General features: G+C 45.6%; 1 protein-coding gene across 1 annotated transcript in view; it reads left to right on the top strand.

Annotated features, from left to right (window-relative positions):
- The window catches only part of LOC126542501 (3-hydroxyanthranilate 3,4-dioxygenase-like), a 45,408-nt gene that overhangs the window by 6,681 nt on the left and 25,151 nt on the right, over positions 1 to 13,576 (top strand). The gene's annotated exons all lie outside the window — the stretch shown is intronic.

The following is a 13,576-nucleotide window of genomic DNA, read 5'->3' as shown; positions in this document are numbered from 1 at the left end:
AGGCACTGTACGTTTAACCAACACGAAGGTCCAAAACGCGAACTCGCATTTTATTCTCTTGGCACTGCAGCGTATGTCGGAGAACGATTTCTTAATTGCCGTACAGTGCCCCACTTTGCTTTCTACGCGCATCATGAATGAGGCCATTTCTGTCTCGCAGCAAATCAGCCATTCGGCTGCACACGTACAGGTAGCGTCATATGGTCATAATATGGCTTTGTCGCAGCTGTTCGTGCCGCTATTGAATATGTTGAAAAAAAAGAAAACCATCCTGCAAAGGGGCAATACTTTCTTACTCCAAATTAACCCTTGAATGCGCGCGAAGTTTACGACGTGGTAATTATGACAAAGTTATGGCCCAAAGCAACGAAATTTGTCATTGCGTTGCTGTTAGAGGACATGGTGTAATCTTTCAGAGGCGCTCCCGGGACATGGTGGCATCGTTGGTAAACACATCGCTGATGACGTCACTGGAGCACCGACGCGCCTCATACCTTTATCAAGAGTAGACACGCTGCAATAGAGCTTCACCATCTCGCGCGTGACATCACGTTCAATCACTGGAATACTCCGCAGAACTCCAACCACCGATCCACTGTCACAACTGCAGTTATACCAACAAATCTTTCACGATGCTCCGAAACACTGCTGTGTCGGCTGTGGGTCGGAGTAGCCTTCACTAACTTGTGCAGCTATCACATTGGATTGACTCACTCACCCATAATTTCACTAAGTGCAGATGTGAAGAGACCATCGATCATCTCCTGTGCAGCTGTTCCCGCTTCGATAAACAACGCCAGACTCATGCAGTGTGCCTTGAATAGACTGCATGATAGGCCTTTTACAGAAGCAAAGGTCTTGGGCGCCTGACCTCACATCTCGTCATCCCAGAAAGCCACACGAGCGCTTCTACAGTACACGAAGGCGACGGACTTGAGTGCTCCACTATAGATACCTTGCACCTTGCTTAGTTCATCTGAATAGTCTAGACTATAATGCCGTCTCTCTCTCTTTTTCACTTCCCCATCCTCCTTCCCACGTGTAACAAGCTAAAGAAATCTGGTAAACTTATTTTCCTTCCTTCCTTCCTTCCTTCCTTCCTTCCTTCCTTCCTTCCTTCCTTCCTTCCTTGCTTCCTTCCTTCCTTCCTTCTGAAGCCGGTAGCACCCTCTCTTTTGCAGTCCACAAGCTAACTGCTGAAAATCAGCTTCAGCGAGGACTAGACGTTATCACAAGTTTTCTTGACAAACGGGGTCTCCAAATTTGACCCCCCCCCCTCTGGTCCCCCAAAAGAAAAGACAAGTTTGTAGTGGTTCTCAAAACGTACAAGCTACAAAAAGCAGCAATTTATTCGAGATAACACTCAACTCTCCATTCGAAACACGAACTTCCAGCGCAAAGACATCAAGGTTCAAGAGGTATTGTATACCACCAAACCGCCAAGTCCACCCAGTGGATCGACAAAACACTGCAGACAACCAAACAAACAACATGGGTGCTGCGAAAGCTGACGAGCAGTACCTACGGCCAGTCCGAAGACAAAATTAATAGTCTCGCACAAGCGTTGGTTTGCTCAAGGTTCTATGGCCTCTATGACCTCTAAGGCTGACCTTTTCTGCCGACAACGCCAACCCAGCTGCACAAAATTGAGAGTATGAACAAAACATCCGTTCGCATAGCGACAGGGCTGCCGATATTATAAGGCGAACCCAGCGTACACCAACCGACCTCCAAATTAGCTGCCGAAAGACGCCGTTCTTTATGTTGCCCGATATCTATAGTATAAACAGCGCGCAATGAGGGGTGCAGAATTTCTGTCTATATATTCTTGAGCTGGAGCTGAAAACATTACAATAAAAGACAAGTGCCGCCAGCATGGCTTCTTACTATGGCTTGGTGGTCGTTAAAATTATAATGCGCTAACAATATGGCAAGGAAAAAATTGATGATAACAACCGAGAAAGCTTATGAGGACTTGTAGAAAGGCAAGTACGTACAACACCTTTACAAATGCGGCTCCGTTGGCAATGATGGATGGTTACAATTGCTGCGAAGATATTGCTCACAATGTCGGTACTGCTTTATGACAGACGGTGCCCAGGACAATAGCAGACAATAGTTTCTAAAACGCTAACACTGGCATCATACTTTATTTGCACCACATAGCCCGCCCACCGTGCATACATAATTAGCGTGTTACAAAAGATGTATCACAAGAAACTCGCAATATGAACCAGCAGCGAAAAATGCCTGCGCGCTCATGAGAGAAATTTTAATGATAGGTGGGGGGTTAACGGAAGAGAAGGTTTGGCATGCTGCTACAGGTCTGATAAGTAAAAAGAGATCAAAGAACGAGAGAAAAGACAAAAACAAAACGCACGCGCATCCACTCGCACAAGAACTCGGAAAGAGGTAGCAATGAACACCATGAAATAAGCGAGTTGGAAAGTGGAGCTTTATGTCGCCGTCAAAAAACAAGACCATTTCTGTCCTTTAGAGCTGCACCACGTGCTGCTCACTTCGTCGAAGTATAGGCAGCATGCAGTGAGCGACGAACGATAAACGTTTAATCAATAATGCAGGGTAATTAAAGCCTTTGTAGAAAGGTGCTCATTCAAGTGTTCCAGAGTGTCTATAGTACTGTCGTCATCTGCAAATGTTTTCCAGAATCCTAAATAACCTGTACAAGACACTAGCTACCTGTTAGTCGAAAATAGTGCGAATGTTAGTAACAACGTGCGGCGAAACTTTCACATTCCTGGCTTAATTAAAAGCGTCGCAAATAATCACTGATCCCACGTTTCCTCCCTACTTTCGTGCGTGATACGAGGTTCGTATAGTTAGTATATAGCTTTCTTTGGTGTAGTCGATAAAATAAATAAGGCACCTTTATTTATAAAGGTGCGTGTGCGCGTGTGCGTGTGTGCGTGTACGTGTGCGCGCGCGTGTGTGCGCGTGTGTGCGTCTGCGCGTGCGTGTGTGCGCGCGCGTGTGTGCGCGGGTGTGCGTGTGCGCGTGCGTGTGTGCGCGTGTGTGTGTGCGCGGGTGTGTGTGCGCGGGTGTGCGTGTGCGCACGTGTGTGTGTGCGAGTGTGTGTGTGCGCGTGCGCGTGTGTGCGCGCGTGTGTGTGCGCGCGCGTGTGTGTGTGTGCGCGCGTGTGTGCACGTGTGTGCACGCGTGTGTGTGTGTGTGTGTCTGTGCGCGCGTGTGTGTGTGTGCGCGCGTGCATGTGTGGGGAGGGGGTGCGCGCACGCGTATGAAATACAGCATTTCTAAAAAGAAGAAGAAAAGCTACTGCTTGAAAGCGTTATATTGGCCATTCCACGCTATATGTTATCCAATGTTCCAAGCAAGCTCAAGTTACAAGAGAGGTTACATTCAGTAAAAAGAAAGGGCTCATTATTGGTTATGTGCAGAAAACATTCGGCTTGTTGCGGTCAACTAAGAACTCTGCAATTAACTTACGCGTACAAGTGCTCCAAGGCATTTTGAGCGTGTTTTAAGAGCGGAGCCATATTTAAGCCCGCTGCCCTGGCATAACAACGAATGCCGATGGCACCAAAATCGACGGAACATGGGGTTAACGCTATATGGCAAATGTGTGTGCGAAGTTAAACGTGCGTGGATAAAACATTGCGTCTGAAAAAAAAAAAGACTAAGCAAATGTTCGCAAGTGTCATATACCGCCGTTATAACCTCTGCTTCGAGATGTCTCGAGATACGTCTGCGTTATACGCTTGCTTTACATTTGGTGCTGATGAAAATCATGTTCAGTAGAATGTGTGACGAAACTTTAGCGTTCCTAGCTTTATTAGAAGCATTGTAAAATAAATGCTGAACCATATGGTTCTCTGTCTCTTATATGCTGCATTATACGTGATTCGTACGCTTTAGCTTTCACCAGTGTTCCCAGTGAACAAAACAAGGCACCTCGTACACATTTTTTTCTTTAATTAGGAGCAGGTTCTGAGTAATATGTAGACGCCGTGTGTGGGCTAAAAAGAGCCTTAGGAGTAAATTACGCATGCAAGCCATCCGGAGCGTTATAAGAATATTTTACGAACAACCCGGATTTTATCCGGCTGCTCTGGGAAAGGTATGAACGCAACCGAGATCAGATTTAGCGAAAAATTGGTGGGAGGGGAGGAGATCATGGCCAATGTTCTGACGAAATCAATGTGTGGGTATGAATTACCGGCTTCGAAAAAATTCATTTACAAGTCCTCGAAAACTTTATGTGCAGGCAAGGTTTGAAACCGGCCAGTCATATATGGATAACGTTCTAAACTATATGATTTAATTACAGGTTACTGAAATTCTTCTAGCAACTGCTCGAGAGAAAACACTTCACTGGAAATAGATTGTTGTCTACCCTCAAGGGTGCACAAGTCAGCTATCATTTTTTTATTGCGATAGCAATTATATGGACACTCCAGGAGCAATTTCGCAGTCGGTGGCGCCATCGCCGGGATGCCGGCCCTCACCGCTCCCCCCCCCCCCCCCATTTAATACCCTCGTAATGAAGGTCTTTGAGGGTACCTTGAATGAATGAATGAATGAATGAATGAATGAAGTTTAAGTGCGATAGCGCTAGGGCTTCGGGCCGTATGCTGTGGGTGCGAGTAAAAGCACGCAAGGGTGAGCGGAGGACGGTGGCTCGATATCGCGCGCGCAAGGGAGGAAGTTGGGGAGGAAGCACGCCGTCTTTCTAGTGATACACGCTTTTCTTTTTTTTGCTTAGAACCATTCGCTGGAACACTCGGCACATATACTCGTATACGGTCAGCAGTTTCTCGTGGCTATCTCTCAGTGGTGTGTCGTTAAGGCGAGACTGCAGTGCGCGGCTAGACGAACAGGATTCCCACCGTGAGCAAATTATGATGAGAGCCGTCCACTTATCTTAACGACCGCCCAACTTTTTGCTGGGTGACCCTGATGACTTGTAATCGAAAGTGCGCTTTAAGAAGAAGCTTTATCACTGGCGCTGCTCCCATCTAAACACGCGGAACGGCAAAAAAATTTTTTTTCTCGGCAACCAGTGCGCCAAATTTGATCAGGTTTGTTGTATTAAAAAATTCGAGGACGCTTAAGCTTCGCCTTCAAGAGTGAAACGCGACAGCGTTCCCGTCGACCCGCCAAGGGGTGTAAGACAATGCGCTACGGCGCAGCGATCACTTACGAGGCGCCCCGCATCGGACTTTGCACCCACCAATCACGCGGTGAGCAACGCAGCGTTCGGCGCGGCAACGAAACGTGCGCCTGAGCAAGCGGAACGAACCAAAGAACTCGGTGTCTCAGAGGGGGAAACGATCTACGCCAGCCAAACGTCGTGATCGGCACGGGCAGAGAGATATATAGATAGTGATCTAAAGAAAGGAAGGACGCTTGATTCTGCAACCTGTGAGAGAGCACGGCGAAGCGTCGTCAGGGGAGAGGGAGTCGGGGCCGCGACGCGCCTCGCACCGGTCCCCGCACAGCCCCAATGCCCGCGTGGCGCGCCACCTGTCGGGGCAGCGCCGTACATCGAGAGGAGGGGGTCTTCTGTGTTTGCCGCAAGATGGCTCTGCGTGTGCGGAAAGCACAGAAGAAATGTAGCGGAAACGTACTTCGCTACTCGTGTAACTGCAACTTCTGTAAGTTACATGCTCATAATTACCGATATACACCGCAGTATAACTTTCTACGGCACGTTTCTAAGACAACACCGCATTCACTAGAGGCGCTTTTGTACCGCTTTCAAGCACTGAACTCGTGGCTGAGTGGTAGCGTCTCCGCCTCACACTCCGGAGACCCTGGTTCGATTCCCACGCAGCCCATGATGCAAGTTGTTTTTATTTATGAATTGCCTGCTTGGATTTTTCGCTCACGGCCAACGCCGCGGACGCCGACACCGACGCCGACACCGACGACACCGGCTTTTATGCGACACGAGCTCCTTAACGCTGTCGCGTTAAAAGACAAAAATAAATACGTGAAAGTTTCGCCATAAGAGCGAAGCAATGAATGCGATAGCAACGTGTTACAATATTACACGAAGCGTAAGACTCGTATAGCTGTATAGTGGCAGTGTGAACTTAAGTAAACGCAAGCCGACTAAGTACAAAAAGCGAACGGTTGTGCTAGGTGTCCTTTTCTTTAATCTTGCCATATTGGACAATTTATGTTTATTAATTAAAGACAGCGTCTTTCTTAACGAATTTACCTCCACGTTTCCGTATCGGGTATGTTTCAAATCTCCTTCCTGAGCCAATCCCGGAGGTGGTGCACAGCCGCGCCAATAAGATCATCTTTTTTCAGATTGGAACTCTGTTATTGTTTCGAATGTTCAATATTTAAGTCTGATAAGATTTAAGATAAAATGCAGGCGCTGTCGATGTTTTATTTCATGACATTTGTTTGTGGGTTGCCATTCTCAAAATTTTTAGGAATAATTTTGTCAAGAATGTAAGACTTGGTTTGAGAAACTTTAGTGATTGAATAGTGTGACAACATAACCCGCATATGTCCAATACTACACAATATACCCGCCGTGGTTGCTCAGTGGCTACGGTTAATAAAGGGGAAAATCAGACATCCACCCGTTCGTAGGAATTGCTACAAATGAAACCCATACGGGTTCCCTGAAAGAAAAGCCTCAGAGTTGAAGAAAAATTCGTCCTGGTCCGGGACTCGAACCAGGGACCACCGCCTTTCCGGGGCAGCCGTTCTACCGTCTGAGCTAACCAGGCGGCTAGCAGATGGCAGGGCGAAGTCGAATTTGTCGACAACACACGAAGAAAAGGCAAGTGTTTGACGTAGTAGGCGAAATGCGAAAACACCCGTGTACTTAGATTTAGGTGCACGTTAAAGAACCCCAGGTGGTCAAAATTTCCGGAGTTCTCCACTACGGCGTGCTTCATAATCAAAAAGTGGTTTTGGCACGTAAAACCCCATAATTTATTATTATTGCTACATAATATGGCATGTATAATACGGATACCTAAACATATGCGGAAGCTCACGGCGACGCCGATGGCAGAAATTCGGTTGGCGTGCCCACATAGTTGCTATCGCAATAAAAGTTACATAATATAGAGACTCTTAGGAACCGGATTCTTGATTTTGGCCGCCATTGTATTTCAAAAGTGCAAACTCTCGAAAAACGAAACTATACAGCTTAAAACTTCAATTCAGGGATGAAAAACTACATCACAATTTTGTAAACTGAACCTAATGATAAATCCAAAGAGAATAAAATTGGTGTATTGTAAGGCGCTCTGAAATAACTAGTTTGCGAGCAGGACTCTTGAAAAACTCTCGTAAACATTGTGAGAGATTCACGTAAGCTGTAAATTGATAAATCAAATTTGTCCCGCTTAGATGCTCTAACAGATACAGTTTAGAGAACTCAGATATCTGTTTTTGCTACAAGGGTACACATTTGTAAGCTTCGTGATACTGTTTTTTTTAACATGCCAATTTCCGGCAATTTTATAACCATTTTAGGCCCTCAATCAAGATTCGGCTTCGTACAGTAACTTGAATGTAACCGTCTCTCTTAAATGAACCAAATTTCAATTATTACGGTCCAGGTCTTGTTGCACAAAAAATATTTCTGCGTTTCACATGTGTTTGAATAGACGGTATCGGAGTTTGCCCCGAGCTAATGCTTCCTCTTAACTGTGACCCATCTTTCCAGTTTTCCATCCAAAATGAATTCTACATTTTGCCCTCTGCTGTAGTAATTATTTTTTTACGTTTCTAGGTATTTAAGTCGACGTCAAGCACTACAGCTCTATAGATCTCGCGACCTCTATCTGCATATTCTTCATTCCTTAATGTATATATTTATAATATTAAATAAATAAATTGACATTGAAAGCAGTACTATCGAAAGAAATACTACTTAAACCAGACGTATTTAAAGATAGACGCCGTAAATCAATATAGACGTTTGTTTAGTTTAAAAGAACAAGTCAAGAGAGATTTGCGTTGCATCGACACGAAGCTACCGTTCGTCCTATAATACACTGTATCTGCCACCACGTGGAAAAAGAAACTCCTAGAATTGTCAGCCATCGTCATGCCATACATATCGTGCTCGTAAACGTTAATATAACAAACAAACAGGCCGCCATTGGAATCTGAATTTGACAACGCTTAACACTAGAACGTTATCTAGTGAGGCGAGTCTAGCAGTGCTATTGGAGGAATTAGAGGGCAGTAAATGGGATATAATAGGGCTCAGTGAAGTTAGGAGGACAAATGTAGCATATACAGTGCTAAAAAGTGGGCACGTCCTGTGCTACCGGGGCTTAGCAGAGAGGTGCGAACTAGGAGTCGGATTCCTGATTAATAAGAATATAGCTGGTAGCGTACAGGAATTCTATAGCATTAACGAGAGGATGGCAGGTCTTGTTGTGAACCCTAATAAGAGGTACAAATTGAAGGTCGTACAGGTGTACGCCCCTACATCCAGTCATGATGACCAGGAAGTCGAAAGCTTCTATGAAGACGTGGAATCGGCGATGGGTAAGGTCAAAACAAAATACACTGTACTGATGGGCGACTTCAATGCCAAGGTAGGCAAGAAGCAGGCAGTGGGGGAATATGGCATAGGCACTAGGAATAGCAGGGGAGAGTTATTAGTAGACTTTGCAGAACAGAATAATATGCGGATATTGAATACCTTCTTCCGCAAGCCGGATAGCCGAAAGTGGACGTGGAGGAGCCCGAATGACCAGACTAGAAATGAAATAGACTTTATACTCTGCGCTAACCCTGGCACCATACAAGATGTGGACGTGCTCGGCAAGGTGCGCTGCAGTGACCATAGGATGGTAAGAACTCGAATTAGCCTAGCCTTGAGGAGGGAACGGAAGAAACTGGTATATAGGATGATAGAACTCGAATTAGCCTAGACTTGAGGAGGGAACGGAAGAAACTGGTGCATAATAAGAAGCCGATCAATGAGTAAGCGGTAAGACGGAAAATAGAGGAATTCTGGATCAAGCTACAGAACAGGTACTCGGCTTTAACACAGGAAGAGGACCTTAGTGTTAGAGCAATGAACGACAATCTTACGGGCATCATTAAGGAGTCTGCAATAGAAGTCGGTGGCAACTCCGTTAGACAGGATCCCAGTAAGCTATCGCAGGAGACGAAAAATCTGATCAAGAAATGCCAATGTATGAAAGCCTCTAACCTTACAGCTAGAACAGAACTGACAGAACTTTTGAAGTTAATCAACAAGCGTAAGACAGCTGACATAAGGAAGTATAATATGGATAGAATTGAACATGCTCTCAGGAACGGAGGAAGCCTAAAAGCAGTGAAGAAGAAACTAGGAATTGGCAAGAATCAGATGTATGCGTTAAGAGACAAAGTCGGCAATATCGTTACTAATATAGATGAGATAGTTCAAGTGGCTCAGGAGTTCCATAGAGATTTATACAGTACCAGTAGCACCCACGACGATAATGTGAGAGAGAATAGTCTGGAGGAATTTGAAATCCCACAAGTAACGCCGGAAGAAGTAAAGAACGCCTTGGGAGCTATGCAAAGGGGGAAGGCAGCTGGGGAGGATCAGGTAACAGCAGATTTGTTGAAGGATGGTGGGAACAGTGTTCTAGAAAAACTGGCCACCCTATATACACGATGCCTCATAACCTCGAGCGTGCCGGAACCTTGGAAGAACGCTAACATAATCCTAATCCATAAGAAAGGGGACGCCAAAGACTTGAAAAATTATAGACCGTTCAGCTTACTGTCCGTTGCCTACAAAGTATTTACTAAGGTAATCGCAAATAGAATCAGGAACACCTTAGACTTCTCTCAACCAAAGGACCAGGTAGGATTCCGTAAATGCTACTCAACAATAGACCATATTCACACTATCATTCAGGTGGTCTAGTGAAATGTGCGGAATAGAACCAACCCTTATATATAGCTTTCATTGATTACGAGAAAGCGTTTGATTCAGTCGAAACATCAGCAGTCATGGAGGCATTACGGAATCAGGGTGTAGACGAGCCGTATGTAAACATACTGAAAGATATCTATAGCGGCTCCACAGCCACCGTAGTCCTCCATAAAAAAAGCAACATAATCCCAATAAAGAAAGGCGTCAGGCAGGGAGATACTATCTCTCCAATGCTATTCACAGCGTGTTTACAGGAGGTATTCAGAGACCTGGATTGGGAAAAATTGGGGATAAGAGTTAATGGAGAATACCTTAGTAACTTGCGATTCGCTGATGATATTGCCTTGCTTAGTAACTCAGGGTACCAACTGCAATGCATGCTCACTGACCTGGAGAGGCAAAGCCGAAGGGTGGGTCTAAAAATTAATCTGCAGAAAGCTAAAGTAATGTTTAATAGACTCGGAAGAGAACAGCAATTTACGATAGGTAGCGAGGCACTGGAACGTGGTAAGGGAATACATCTACTTAGGACAGGTAAAAAAAATTATTAAATTATGGGGTTTTACGTGCCAAAACCACTTTCTGATTATGAGGCACGCCGTAGTGGAGGACTCCGGAAATTTCGACCACCTGGGGTTCTTTAACGTGCACCTAAATCTAAGTACACGTGTGTTTTCGCCCCCATCGAAATGCGGCCGCCGTGGCCGGGATTCGATCCCGCGACCTCGTGCTCAGCAGCCCAACACCATAGCCACTGAGCAACCACGGCGGGTATTAGGACAGGTAGTGACTGCGGATCCGGATCATGAGAATGAAATAATCAGAAGAATAAGAATGGGCTGGGGTGCGTTTGGCAGGCATTCTCAGATCATGAACAGCAGGTTGCCATTATCCCTCAAGAGAAAAGTATTATAACAGCTGTGTCTTACCAGCACTCACGTACGGGGCAGAAACCTGGAGGCTTACGAAAAGGGTTCTATTGAATATGAGAACGACGCAACGAGCTATGGAAAGTAGAATGATAGGTGTAACGTTAAGGGATAAGAAAAGAGCAGATTGGGTGGGGGAACAAAGGCGAGTTAATGATATCTTAGTTGAAATCAAGAAAATGAAATGGGCATGGGCAGGACATGTAATGAGGAGGGAAGATAACCGATGGTCATTAAGGGTTACGGATTGGATTTCAAGGGAAGGGAAGCGTAGCAGAGGGCGGCAGAAAGTGAGGTGGGCGGAGGAGATTAAGAAGTTTGCAGGGACAACATGGCCACAATTAGTACATGACCGGGGCAGTTGGAGAAGTATGGGAGAGGCCTTTGCCCTGCAGTGGGCGTAACCAGGCTGATGATGATGATTATGAACAAACAAACAAACATGCAAGGAAGCCCATTTTTCCCAGGATATATGCGCTTAAGTACAGCCATTTGAGCGAGTTACCTTTCCTGCATTACACACCCGCGCGGTGGCCCCGTGGCGATGGCGTCGCGCTGCCGAACTCCAGGTCGAGGGTTCGCTGCCCGTCGCGGCGACCATACTTCGATGGCGGCGAGACGTGAAAACGCGTCCGTGTTAAATGCGACTTGGGAGCACGTTTAAAAGAAAAAGAGCCCAAGAATTGCCAAATTAATCGACAGTCGCATCCCCTCCCACTTTCCCTTCACGACGTGCCTCGTAATTAGGCGGTATAGTTTTGGCTCATATAAATATCCCGCAAGTTCTTTTTTCTTTCTTTGTTGCATTCCCCATGGATAAGCGTTCCGGCATGTTCCGACAATAGCAAAAACCTTCTATACAGCCGCTCATGCAGGTAACCTTCTGAAATGAAAAACATTTTCAGCACGAGGTTGAACCTGCATTTATGTGTGTATATATATATATATATATATATATATATATATATATATATAGTGTGATTGTTTATATGTGTCTGTATATATATATATATATATAGTGTGTATATGTGTGTGTACGTGTACATACGTGCGTGCGTGTGTGCGTGCGTGTGCGTGCGTGTGTGTGCGTGTGTGTGCGTGCGTGTGCGTGCGCGTGGGCGTGTGCGCGCGCGTGTATGTGTGTGTGTGTGTGTGTGTGTGTGTTTACTGATGATCGTCGCATCTCATCCATTTTTCACCTGTACAAAAACGACGTTTCACAGCGACGACTTCGTTGGGGCAGTTGTAGAGCTGTCGACGCCTGATCGCTGTGACTGGACCCACACTACGCGCAAAGCTCGTCCACGTTTTTTGGAAAGCAAGACGAGCTGCTCATCGTGCAGTGCATCACACAAATCAACGCATGCCATTTCCTAAAAGCGAAGCTTGTCGCACGTTTTTCGTCGCGCACTCCCTCGCGCCACGACAAACGTGGTACATTTCCAAAGTAAATACAATCATTGTTCACCGCGCGGTCCACCACATGTAGTACCGCAGGCAACATAGCATAATGTACTAATGTAATATACTACTATAATGTACTAATGTAATGTACTAATGAAAAAAAAAACAGAAAATATGCAAGAAAAGAAGGAGGAATAAACCGTCTTCGCCAGGTTCTCATCGCGCGCGTTCGAATACGCGCAAGATTGCCATGCGACTGGCCGCTCGAAGCACTTTGCTTGTATTAGCGAGCTTCTTTCACGCTCGGAAAAAACGCTTTTATGTAGCACGTATTGAGTAACAGGAAGCCGTATCGGGAGTTTTCCATATGGCACTACAATTTTCTCATTGACACTTTTCATCTAATTATAATATTTGAGAAGTTCATTAGTTAAGTAACTATAGACGGAATGCAAAAGATAAACTGAGTATCGCAATGGTTGGGGTCGGGCATGAAATAGATGGTAGCTGGCCCATGCCGTCGTCCAACTTATCCACGCTGAGGACGTTGTTGAAGGGAGATTATGCAAGAAAAGGTGAGGCCTGCAGACAGGACACAAGAGAAGTGGACAACACGAACGCCGACTATCAACTGAAGGGAACACTGAGGCGAAAATAAGAAAGAAGACACAAAACTCATCTGCGCAAGCTCTGGAATATTATCACCACGTGCCAATCAGGTACACGTGCCGGTCTACGTGTGAGATAACTGTTAAGGCAGGTAATCTCTTCCTTATGTAAAGTAATCGAAGGCTGACTCACGCACGTACTTCCACAATTATAGATATGCCATGCCTCTACCATAAGACGCGTATCTTCATTCTTGTGCGTGTACAATATCGCGCATTCATCTAACCTAGGCGTGCAGTTACAATCTTGGCAATGTAGGGAAAGATTAGAATGCGATCCACCGGTTAACGAGCTTTTATGTTCCATTAGGCTCTGATTGATACACCGCCCCGTTTGCCATTTGTAGAACTGGCCACAGCTAAAGGAAACTTTATAAACAACACCCATACGACAGTCAGTAAAACTGTTGCTCTTATTGTGCTTCACTGGACAAATATCTGTTCTTTTTTTCTTTTTGGCCTTTCACCTGCTCCTTCTCCCTCTGCACGGCAGCGCATATCTTACCTAGCTTATTGGAAGCAGTGAAAGCAACATTCACATCATATCTACTTGCAACTTTTTTAAGCCTATGCGATACTGAATGAGTATCATTCGATGAGTATCGCATAGGCTACAAAACGAGTCGCCGCAGCAGGTGGGGAAGGGTTCCAAGGCCGCTTCTGGGAAGCTCACC

Source organism: Dermacentor andersoni, chromosome 3 (genome assembly GCF_023375885.2).
Source record: "Dermacentor andersoni chromosome 3, qqDerAnde1_hic_scaffold, whole genome shotgun sequence".
Classification (NCBI taxonomy): Eukaryota; Metazoa; Arthropoda; class Arachnida; order Ixodida; family Ixodidae; genus Dermacentor; species Dermacentor andersoni.
This window is presented reverse-complemented; position numbering and strand designations above follow the sequence as displayed.